At 39.4% G+C, this 12,337-nt stretch overlaps 1 pseudogene; it reads left to right on the forward strand.

Moving 5' to 3' along the window:
• The first annotated feature begins 8,007 nt into the window (after positions 1-8,007).
• The window catches only part of LOC141829735 (cysteine proteinase inhibitor 12-like), a 6,716-nt pseudogene continuing 2,386 nt past the window's right edge, over positions 8,008-12,337 (forward strand).

The raw sequence follows: 12,337 nt of genomic DNA on the forward strand, positions 1-12,337 counted from the left end.
AGCACCACTCGGCGACTGCGGCAGCCTTCTTCTTCATGGCTCCAAATGGGATCCGACGACAGAGTTGGTAACGTGTCATGAGGCCATTGGTCAATATTTGTGAATCAATTATTTTATTATAAATATTTTAAAATTCGACGTACCGTCAAGTCTACTTAATGCATTAGTTTATACAAATTCATATGATGAATGAAAATTTTTCCATATAAATAAAAAATATTTAAAAATAATACAAATAAATATGGTTGTTGAGCTCGATTGTACTCTCCACTACTATTTTGTCTTACTAATTTTTAAACTATTAAATTAAATTAGCGCACTTGTATGATTAAATATGATGAGTAGCTGAAAAAGACGAAATTCAACGAGACGATTGGGCAAGATGCCAAAGGAACCGGCAAGGCAACGTTATCTTTTTCATCGAGCAAGATTTTAGATTTCGGCTACTTAAATTGACCCGACAAAATATAGTGGAAATGCGCTCGTCGATCGTGTTTTGAAAGCGACACCAAATAGGAGTGGTTGACTTGTTGGTGTGATAGACATTTTTGGCAATGGAGGACAATTTTTTTTGTTGACTCGATCGAACCATGTGAATTTTAAACAACAATTTACTAAAGAAGGCACTTAAAACTTAAATGAAAAGTGAGAATCTTATTAACTTTTGTAATTTACTAAAAGGTGCAAATATCTTATCATTTTTATCGTGTCATGAAAAAAAATGTTATATATAACTTTCTCTCCAATTACATGACGCCACGTGCTTTACCGTTATTATGATGATGAATGCTTTTTTACAGTGTGAGTGGTTGAGTAAAAATAAAATTTTAAGGCTGCAATTTAATCTTCTTAAAATGCCAAGGGTATAGCCGAATCCCCATTCGGCCACATCCCTTGCCGAATCCTCCTTCGGCCACGGGCCTCGCCGAATCCTCATTCGGCCGTAGCCTTTGCCGAATCCTCGTTCGACCGTAGCCTTCGCCGAATCCTCATTCGGCCGTATCATAGCCGAATACCCATTCGGCCATGCTCCTAAGCCGAATCCCTCATTCGGCCATACTCTTGTGTCGAATCCTCATTCGGCCGTATCACAGCCGGATACCCAGTCGGCCATGTTCATAAGCCGAATCCCCATTTGACCACATCCTCGTCGAGTCGCCCGGCAAAGCCTGGGCCCACCTCATCATGATTTCTGACAAGCCCACGCCCCATTTAATTAATGCTGCCTGTACATAAATGTCGACGAGATGATACTTTTACGGCGATGGGACAGGGAACTCAATTGTTCCTGAAATCTCATTAATCGTGATAAGACGTTCCTTAATGATGACGTGACACGTGCGCACGCTCATCCCCTCTCTTAAAAGACCACTCCGTCGGACAGGTAAAGGGGCTGGACTCTTACTATCTTTAACACGCTCAAGGTCTTATTTCACTGTTCATCTTCTTCTTCCTCTCGCCATTGCTAACTTGAGCGTCGGAGTGGTCGCGCCGGGGCACCCCTGGCCGTCCTACTGACGTTCCCTGTGTTTTCAGGTGTCGAAGAGCCAGCGGCGCACTGGACCCTCCTTCCTGCTTCGACACAGCTCCAGCGGAGGTCCTGAAGCCCCTGAAGCTCGCACCGCTCTCCTCCTCTTTTTCTGCTGTTCCAGCCCACGGCGAGCTAAGGTCCGGTGACGTGTCCAGGAGCAGTTCTCAACCGGAACATAATTTGGCGCCGTCTGTGGGAACACATTTCTGCCCGGATTTGAGATGCCGACGGACGAACCTCCTCAGCCTCGCCTCACGCCATGACGGAGGAAGATTTCAACAGGGCGGTCGCCACGGCCGTCCTAGCAGTTTCTGGACAACAACCTCAGGTACAAGCTGGCCCTTCGAGACCTCCATCTCTCGCCGACGAGGCTCGCACCACCGGTGCGCCAGTTGTCCGGGTCCACAGAGGCCCGCTATGGGCCCACGGAGGCCCACTATTCTCGAGTCCAGAATCCTCAAGTCCTTCAAGCCCCAACATCATCAGGCCCAGTCCCATCAAGATCAAGACCCATCAGGCCCACCAGGCCCCGGCCCACCAAGATCCGGTTCTTCAAGCTCCAAGTTATCGAGCTCCGGCCCCTCAGGCCCATCAGGCCCATTAGGCCTACCAGGCCCCGGCCCACCAGGCTCAGGCCCAGACCCGGTCCTACATCGACGCTACGCATCTCAGACCGATGCAGAGGGCAAAGACTTAACCAGGCCATGGAATGCTACGCATCTCCAGCTTTACCGCATTTAGCGGTCAAGAACACTAAGTACCATGGTACGTACTTTACTTCCCTACACTTGAATAACGGGGATACTTCCGCAGGTCCTCTCCACGCTAAGGCTTTTCAGCCATTCGACATCACTCTCCCGACTCGGATATAGTCGGGATCGAGCTGTCTCCACCGACATAATTAGGTCTTGGACCTACTCCATCAGCAATTGCCCTTTTCAGGGTTCAACCTCCCTTCGGCTCGGACATAGCCAAGGTCGAGCTCAATTCAGGTCTCGGACCTACTCCATCAGCAATTGCCCTTTTCAGGGTTCAACCTCCCTTCGGCTCAGACATAGCCAAGGTCGAGCTCAATTCTGGTGGTCTCGGACCACTAGCTCCATCAGCAAATGTCCTTGTCAGGGCTCAACCTCCCCTCATAGTCAGGGTCGAGCTTACTCCCGGTGGTCACGGACCACTAGCGCCCGCCACATCAAAGTCTGGTAAATTTCATAACACTTGCTATCTTTTCATGCTTAACTCCCCCGCGCTTCGCACAGCCGGGGTCGAGCCGAATCGCGGAATCGGACCCGCTACAGCGTCCGTCACCGCCATCTACTACAATTCTCAAACTCCCCCGCGCTCCTGCAGCCGGGGTCGAGCTCGCCTTGGCAACCGAGTCGTACTACCGGCGTGGGGTCAACTCACGCGGTTCTCTTGTTAAGCGGTTTTCATCTAGGCTTTCAGCCATTCATCCCAGGCTCCTCAGCCCTTCATTCAGGCTTCTCAGCCATTCATCCCAGGCTTCTCAGCCCTTCATCTAGGCTTTCAGCCATTCGTCCGGGCTTCTCAGCCATCCAATCGGACTTCCTCTGCTCAGTCATTCGGCCATTCGGCAGCTCAGCCCTGCCATACAGTACTCAGCTCTGCTCATTCGGCCACAGCAGCTCAGCTCTGCCCATTCGGCCATTCAGGCAGTCAGCCCTGCCACTCAGCAGCTCAGCCCTGCTCCTTCAGTTCGCCAGATTCCCTGCTCCTTCAGCTTTGCTCAGCCCTGCTCCTTCAGTTCGGCACACAGCCCGCTCCTTCAGCAGCACAGCCCTGCTCCTTCAGCAGCACAGCCCTACTCCTTCAATTCGGCAGCTCAGCCCTGCCACACACACCCTGAGAGTTTGCTCATTCGGCCACAACAGCTCAGCTCTGCCCTTTCGGCCACGGTGCAGCTCAGCCCTGCTCCTTCAGTTCGGCAGCACAGCCCTGCTCCTTCCGTCACCGGCAGCACAGCCCTCGCTCCTAGAGGAGCAGCCCTGCCACACAGCAGCTCAGCCCTGCCACACAGCAGCTCAGCCCTGCTCCTTCCTTCGGCAGCACAGCCCTACTCCTTCAGCAGCACAGTCCCTGCTCCTTCCGAATTCGGCAGCACAGCTTTCCTGCTCCTGCAGCAGCACAGCCCTGCTCCTTCAGCAGCACAGCTCTGCTCCTTCTTTCCGGCCTGCAGCGAGCCGACACAGCCGACTCTAGCTCTGTCATTCGGCCATAGCAGCTCAGCTCTGCCCATTCGGCCTACGCCTCGTCCGCAAGCACGGACACTCAGCCCTGCTCCTTCAGTTCGGCAGCACAACCTTGCTCCTTCAGCAGCACAACCCTGCTCCTTCAATCGTCGGCAGCTCAGCCCTGCCACACAGCAGCTCAGCTCTGCTCATTCGGCCACAGCAGCTCAGCTCTGCCCATTCGGCCATTCGGCAGCTCAGCCCTGCCACACAGCAGCTCAGCTCTGCTCATTCGGCCACAGCAGCTCAGCTCTGCCCATTCGGCCATTCGGCAGCTCAGCCCTGCCACTCAGCAGCTCAGCCCTGCTCCTTCAGTTCGGCAGCACAGCCCTGCTCCTTCAATTCGGCAGCTCAGCCCTGCCACACAGCAGCTCAGCTCTGCTCATTCGGCCACAGCAGCTCAGCTCTGCCCATTCGGCCACGGCAGCTCAGCTTTGCTCATTCGGCCACAGCATTCAGCACTGCCCATTCGGCCACGGCAGCTCAGCTGTAACACTCGGTCTAGTCAGTCGACTGGTCCGCTCCTTCGACTAGACAAGTGGGGAGGCTTGTGTTACGACAGATAACCACGATGACGTCAGCAGGGGCTCGAGTCTGATCCAGGTCTGACCTGAACCTCGCCCATAGACCCGATAAGCCCTGTACAGATCTCCATGGGTCTGGTAAGCCCTTGCCGAATCCCCATTCGGCCACATCCCTTGCCGAATCCTCCTTCGGCCACGGGCCTCGCCGAATCCTCATTCGGCCGTAGCCCTCGCCGAATCCTAGCCGTAGCCTTCGCCGAATCCTCATTCGGCCGTAGCCTTCGCCGAATACCTCATTCGACCGTATCATAGCCGAATACCCATTCGGCCATGCTCCTAAGCCGAATCCCTCATTCGGCCATACTCTTGTGCCGAATCCTCATTCGGTCGTATCACAGCCGGATACCCAGTCGGCCATGTTCATAAGCCGAATCCCCATTTGACCACATCCTCGTCGAGTCGCCCGGCAAAGCCTGGGCCCACCTCATCATGATTTCTGACAAGCCCACGCCCCATTTAATTAATGCTGCCTGTACACAAATGTCGACGAGATGATATTTTTACGGCGATGGGACAGGGAACTCAATTGTTCCTGAAATCTCATTAATCGTGATAAGACGTTCCTTAATGATGACGTGACACGTGCGCACGCTCATCCCTCTCTTAAAAGACCACTCCGTCGGACAGGTAAAGGGGCTGGACTCTTACTCTCTTTTACACGCTCAAGATTCAACAAAATATTTTATCGTTATTAAAAATTAATATTTTCCCAAAATGTTATCTTATATAATAAGTCATTACATTCATTATTATACTACACAAGACACTGAGATAAATAAATAAAGTTAAATAATCAGATTATTTTAATTATTAAAGCTCAATCACTTGTAAAAGAAGCATGTGTGGTTGAGCAAGGGGATAAAGTATTTAAATAATAATAAAATGATTAATTAAAAATTTTATTATTAAATATGGATCTCTTGAAAGAGATATTTTAACTGAGTGAGTGAAGCCTTCACTTTTCCCAATTGTTGTTATATTATAATCCCTTTGATTATAATCATCACTATCATTCCTAATTCAATTTTATTAGTATTCCATAATATCTAAATCTCCCCTAACAATGTTTCACTGAAAGAAAAAATTGGCCAAGACCAATTATTCAATCGTTAAATAATTCAACGACCATAGAAATAGAAATGATCGGTTGTTAACTTTTTCATCATTAATTTTAGCAATCAATTTACGTTATAATTAACGATCAAATATAATTTATCGATATCTAAAATTAACAATCGATATTAATTTGATCGCTAAATTAGTGATTGAATTTATATTTGATCGCTAAATTATCATGACTATTATTTAATATTTAACGATTAAATTTAAATTCAATCGCTAAAATAGCAATAATTTTAAATCCATCGTTATTTTATCTATAATTTAAAAAATATTGATCAAACATAAATTTGATGGTTAAATTAGTAATAAAAATTTTAAATTCATTATTATTTTAGCATAACTTCTTTTTTTTTTGAAAAATGGTTGATATATAGATAAAATAAAAAAGAGGTTAGACCTCTTAAATATACAATCAAAAGATCAGCATCATAGTCTAAACAACACTAACCGTTAGGTACACACATAACCAATTACACAAGAAACTACATCAAACTCATGACACCACCAACACCAAGACACTATAGCCCCACATGTCCCTACATCACAACACTTACATGTTCATCTACGGGTCATACAAAGCACCACAGACTACAAAACCAATCTCATCTCAGGAATAGAGCCACCGGCAACTTGGATACTACCGTGACTTTAGATCTACAAACTGATACACATGGACCTGCACCTTGCAAAAAATCTAATCAAAATTTGAGATAATACCTTGATAACACCTTCGATTACATGCCTCCCATATATAATATATCAAGCTAGAGATGCCGAGATAATACGCCTTGATTTTTCGGCGCCCATTCTTTTAATGTCGTCCAAGAACCTGCTCCCATTCTTGTGGCAAGAGGCGAACCATGCCAGATGTCCACTATGCTTTCACCGATGCCTTTAAGTTTCTGATCAACGTTCCCATTAGCTTAGGGAAATGCTATAATATTTAGGGATGTTTGATTATGGATTATGATAATCTTAGTTATTAGTTCAATGATAATTTTATTTGATTCAGATTATGATTGATTATTAAGTAATATAGTATCATTATCACATTAACAAATGATTTATAATCCGGGAATGTGATTACTTTAGCGGTTTAAGATTTTCTATAATTTTAAAGATTAACGAATTTTTTTTCTACGATTACCCTCCGATTCAAAAACGAGTTAATTGAAACGTATAAAATTGAGTTATTAATTTAATAAATTTTAATTTAAATATTTATAAATTTAAAAGAGATAATTTATTTTAAATTTAAAAAAATAAAATTAATAAATTATATTTATTAATTTAATAAATTATATTTATTAATTTAATAAATTATTTATTAAAATAATTATTTAATAAATTATTTTATTAATATATATATAAATTTATTTTAAAATTTTAAAAATAAAATTAATGAATTATTTTTATTAAAATAATTATTTTAATGAATTATTTTATTAATGTATATAAATTTATTTTAAATTTTAAAAAATAAGATTAACGAATTATACTTGTTAATTTAACAAATAATTTATTAAAACAATTATTTTAATGAATTATTTTATTAAAAATATAAAAATTTATTTTAAATTTAAAAAATTGTAAATAAATTATATTTATTTTATAAAAATATATTATAAATTTGCTATCATCGTTAATTTTTTAATATTAATTTAATTTATCTTAAAAATAAATTGAATCAAGAATAATATAGTAAATATTAAACTGATTATATTTTATTTTCTTTAAATAAATAAGTTAAATCAAATAATATTAGGTTATATGTTATACCTTATAATCTTTGTTATGTGATTAACTGATAAAATAATTTATTAATTTTATTTTTTAAAATTTAAAATAATTTTATATATATTTTAATAAAATAATTTATTAAATTTATAAATATAATTTTTTGATTTTATTTTAATAAAATAATTTATTAAAATAATTATTTAAATAAAATAATTCATTAAATTAATAAATATAATTCATTAATTTTTTTAAATTTAAAATATATATACTTGTAATTTATTAAAATAATTATTTTAATAAAATAATTAATTAAATTAATAAATATAATACATTAATTTATTTTTTAAAATTTAAAATAAATTATCTTTTTTAAATTTATAAATATTTAAATTAAATTAATTACTTAATTTTAATTAAGTTTTAATGTATAATGAATTAATTTAGTTTTAAAATCAAAAGGTAATAAAAAAAGGTTTTTTATATTAACTTCAAAAACGTTAAGCTATCGTATTTCTAAGTTACATGATGATACTATATTATTTAAGAATTAATTGTAATTTAAATTAAAAAAAGATTATTATTGATATTTTAAAATAAATAATTAAATTAAAAATATTAATAATAACTCTCATTCAAACGACTTTCGAGATATTTTACGTCCACTTCAGATCTGTCGATCTGACGGCCACGACTGCATCAACGTGTGCGACGCCTGTGAAACATGGCGTCTCCTTATTTAGGGAAAGAAATGAGTCAGGAAAATAGTTGTCGTTCTTATGACCTTGCTTCGAAACATGGCGTCTCCTTCTCTTCCTACTCGGCGAAGCCCTCTTCTTCTCGCCCTCATTTTGATCTTCGTTTCCCCGCTCTTCTCGCTGGCGATCGCGTCCATGGTTGGAGACGTGAGAGAGACGGAGGGGGCGCAGGACAGCGCAGGGATTGAGGAGCTCGCCCGCTTCGCCGTCGACGAGCACAACAAAAAAGAGGTCGCTTTGTGTTCTTCTCTTTGCTTGGGCTCAGCTTATGTTTATTTCCTTATTTTGTTAAAGTTTCTTGTCAATGTTCGACTTAAATTATATTTTTATTGGTTCTCACCTGTTTCGTCGTCTCTTTCCTACCGTTTTCTCTTGTTATTGCTTATTACTGCCTTTGTTGACCAAGGAATAACTGTCTTCGAGCTATCTCATCATTTTTCCTCTTGAATTAAAGAATTGCATGTTTTCAGCCGTATCGTTAGTTAATCTCTGTTAGTCAATCTGTATTCCTGTAGGGATGCTTAGAACATTTATAGACTGGGATGTCATTTTGATCTAGGGTCAATAATGTGAAATTATTGTATTCATATTTAGTCATATTATAATCTCGTGAAAATTGCAATTCCGTTGCCTTGGTGGATGTGTTATAGCCATCCTGTAATCCTGGACCTTTGGAATCATCTACAAGGCTAGATGGTTTTTAATATAGCATTACACGTTTATTTAGATCTCTTGTATTGGTGGATGTGTTATAGACATCTGTAATCCTGAATCTGTGCAAATCATCTTTGGGTCAGTCATAGTGTCTAATTTGACTTTAGTTAATCTGTAAGCACTTGCAATTTCCAATCATTCTTAGTTTGTTCGATGCAAATTTACATTACTCGCAACTCTTTCAACTTGAGGGAGGGTATTAATAATCTCCTGCCCAATTCACTATGGTGTTTTATATAGGAGTTTAAGGAGCCATTGGCTGATTTTAATTGTCTCAAACAAGCAACTTCATGACTCTCACTATTAGTTTGAGAGGGATGTGAATAAAAATTGCAGCAGAGCAATTGTCAGAAGTCATCATCCTGTTGGAACTATTGCATAATTGTATGATATTTACTTCCATATTTTTGGATATAATTATTCTCAATTGTTAGAATCAGTCGCATGGCTCGCATATAGATTTCCCATCTATATATGTTCCAAGTACAATCAATTGAACAATATTTTTCTATCTCCAAAATTTTGTTTGACAACCTTTTCTTAGTTGCTTCATGTTTTTTTGATCCTATAGGATTTTCTGATAGTTAGTTAAATTTGAACTTCTGTCTCTGTGTTTTTTAATCTTACTTGGCCATTCCTTTGTTAGTAAGCTTAAAAGGGAGAATGATGTACCAGGGGTATGGAAAAGAAAATATTTTATTCTGCATTAAATGTAGCGTCAAGTCTGAAGAGACGAAAATAATACATGAATAAGTTGATTATATTCCATTAATGCTAAGTTATTTCACATTAAAAAGAAGTTTTTTTGGGGTCCGTGTACTTTTCTTGTCATATCTAGGTTCTAGTTTCGTGTGGAATTAAGTGGATATTACTCTGTATAGTTTTATAATGTATTTGTCGAGGACCTCTCCTTTTCAAGGTACAGTTGTTTGGTTATTTTACTATTCCCATTACAAGGAAAATGAGGAAATGGCTAGGCTAAGAAAACCCCAAAATTTAACAAAAAGAGAGAGAGAAATAAAACAAAATTAATAATAGATCATGAAGCAATATTTCAATATTTGCTGCTGAATTTTAATGGAGATTTTGTTCAAATGAAATGCTCCAAGTGAAAAGGGGAGAAATATGGAAGAGCATTTTTTGCAATACTGACTTGTTTTGATAATTTTGCCTCCTGCTCACACAGAATGGACTTCTGGAGTTTGCATGTATCGTGAAGGCAAAAGAGCAAGTTGTTGCCGGCAACACTTCATCACTTGACCTTGGAGGCAATTGATGCAGGGAAGAAGAAGTTGTATGAAGCTAAGGTATGGGTCAAGCCATGGCAGCACTTCAAAGAGCTTCAGGAGTTTAAGCATGTCGGAGACTCTCCTTACTTTACTGATGCAGACCTTGGTGCTAAACGAGGTAATGATATATAGTGCATAATTCTGAAGCACTGAAGCACCTAGGTGTCCTATGTATGATGGCTACAGCTTATGGTGATCAGAAGGTTTAATTTTTTCAAGTCTTGTCGCTGCAAATTTCCCTATTTTGTTTTGTATGGTTAGGTTGCTTAGAGGATCCAAGTCCACTTCTCTGCAACTACTATTTTTTGATGAATTATTTTGATCTTGAGTCTTATGACTCTTATCACACTTACCTACAGCCAATTTCTCACTTTGCCTTTTGAGCTCATGATTAGACCTCCCTTTTTTGCTTTGAGGAAAAGAAAGGCCCAGGCCCTACCCAGTAATATAGAAAAGGAAGAGATATGCACATGGCGTGTTATGTGCATGAAAGATAGACAAAAAGTGGGATCCTGGGTATGCCTCAATGTCTGCTAGCTGATATGCATGAGGAGAAATAATCTTTTACTTCATTAGGGGTTGGTCAAACAATCTTTTACTATGTCTGGGTCAGTCATGCTTATCTGTAGCAGCTGTAACTGGTTGGTTTTGGCAGTCTTTTGCCCTTATTCAAGAGTGACTGGTTGATTTCCCCCCTGTTTTCATTGCACTTTACATAGACGATAAAGATGAGAAGGAAAACAAATAATAGGAGAGAGTGGGCGAGATGACAAAAAATATATCTTTTTTATTTAGAGAGAATTTAGTGGAGATAGAAAGATGGATAAAGTAAGACTAACATCTTTCTTTCCAATTGAATCATCTCTAATATGAACACAGAAGAAAAGTGAAAAAGTGATTTACAACACTATGTTCCCCATCTGAACAAAAACTTCATTTGCTCTGTGCATTTGGGCAATATGACAACATAGATCTAGTCTCTTTATTTCTTTTCTTTCCCTAGTAAACAACATGAATGAACAAAATTAGTCTTCCTCGCTTACATCCTATCTTCCCTAATTTTCTCCCTCTCTGTCTCATATATAACAATACATATCATAGGATACTATCTCAAAATCCTTCTCTTTTTCTTGCAGTATCTGTGAGCTCTCACAAAACTTAAGTCTTTTTAGGTTAACCAATATGAGGTTATATCACGGTTCTTCCATTGGGCGTCTTTGATCTTTCTAATTTGAGTACCAAGCTAATTTATTCTGAATTAAAATCCTAGGTTAATCCCAATCATCAATTCTACATCTGTTCCTCTAGTTGGGAATTGGGGTGCTAGGACAACATGAATTTTATGGTGCATATACATGTATGATTGTACACATCTCAAAAATCTTTCCCTTTTTCTTGACAGTAACCCGTGGCTTCTAACAAACTCGAGTCATTTTAGGTTAAACAACATGGTTTCCTTCTATTACATATGAGTTTTATATCATGGATCTTCTGTTGGGTCTCTTGTATCTTTCCAATTTAGGTATTTAGCTAATTTGTTCTGTATTGAGATATGTTAATCCCAATCCTCAAGCCTACAAATGTTCCTCTAATGAAGAATCGGAATTCTAACACAACATGAATTTTATTTGCTTTGGTTCATTATTTTACAGATAGTTCTATTACAAAAGCTAAGACCATCCTTCCCATTGCAACAGTATATATTAACACTTACTGAACTTTCATGTGACTTATCTATTATAAAAAAATCCTGGTTAATTAATGGACACAATGCCTATAAAATGAAGGCTGAATATGAACATTTGATTTTTTATGCCACAATTAAATTCAAGAATATAAGGTTATTTGCAAAGAGTTTGTAGCATGAAAACAAAGAAATGGAGTACAAGTGGATGACAAAAAGGAACAATAAATAGTTTGTTGTCTTCATGGTAGTGAAAAAAATGAGTAATCCAAGAGTTAACGTTGCTGAAAATTTTGAGGCATTGACAGAAGATCATAGCAAATGTACTTCTATATCTTGTTGTTCTTTTGAAATTCAATTTGGTGCTTGTATAGAGTTCAGGTACCGGTAGTCTAATACAACCATCTTCATTTGCCACCTTATAGCTAATTGTCTGTCATATTCTGTTAGAGAAAGGCCCCACATTTTCTGATTTGAGTATTATCATTTGACAGAGGAGCTTGGGCCTGGTTGGCGCACTGTTCCTGCAAATGATCCTGTAGTCAAAGATGCAGCAAACCATGCTTTGAAGATCATTCATGGAAGGTCCAATTCCCTGTATCCTTACGAACTGTTGGACATCCTCCAAGCAAGGGCAGAGGTCTGGAATCTTCTCTCTATTTTTTGGTT

Source organism: Curcuma longa, chromosome 5 (assembly GCF_044706935.1).
Source record: "Curcuma longa cultivar G26 ecotype Majalengka, Jawa Barat chromosome 5, ITB_CL_G26_1.1, whole genome shotgun sequence".
Lineage (NCBI taxonomy): Eukaryota > Viridiplantae > Streptophyta > Magnoliopsida > Zingiberales > Zingiberaceae > Curcuma > Curcuma longa.